General features: G+C 36.8%; 1 protein-coding gene across 1 annotated transcript in view; it reads right to left on the minus strand.

The window, feature by feature from the left end:
- Positions 1 to 353, minus strand: part of kcnh3 (potassium voltage-gated channel, subfamily H (eag-related), member 3) — a 174,125-nt gene that overhangs the window by 42,179 nt on the left and 131,593 nt on the right.

Raw genomic sequence — 353 nt, forward strand, 5'->3', positions numbered from 1 at the left:
GATGAAATGCAGCAAAGGGCCACTGCTTCAAGGTGTAAAATCCGCTCTACCAAGCGCCCTAAATGATGATATTTTAATAGTATATTGTTGCTCACATCATAACATTTTATATGTTATAATAAGTATTTGTTATTGGTTAAGACATTGTTTATAAAACGCCAATATACATCATTTGGATAGCTATAGACATTTCTATAGCTATTATCAGTGCAGAGTGACGCCTCACTCTGGAGCTAAAACAGAGAGCTCAACACAAAGGGTGAAAAGAGGAGCTGCCGCAAAGCTCAGTACAACATGCCATGGTGTTTTTAGATAATTAAACCATGCAACCCTATTCTGGTATAACCTCTAAA

This window comes from Etheostoma spectabile, chromosome 5 (genome assembly GCF_008692095.1).
Source record: "Etheostoma spectabile isolate EspeVRDwgs_2016 chromosome 5, UIUC_Espe_1.0, whole genome shotgun sequence".
In the NCBI taxonomy this organism is placed as follows: domain Eukaryota; kingdom Metazoa; phylum Chordata; class Actinopteri; order Perciformes; family Percidae; genus Etheostoma; species Etheostoma spectabile.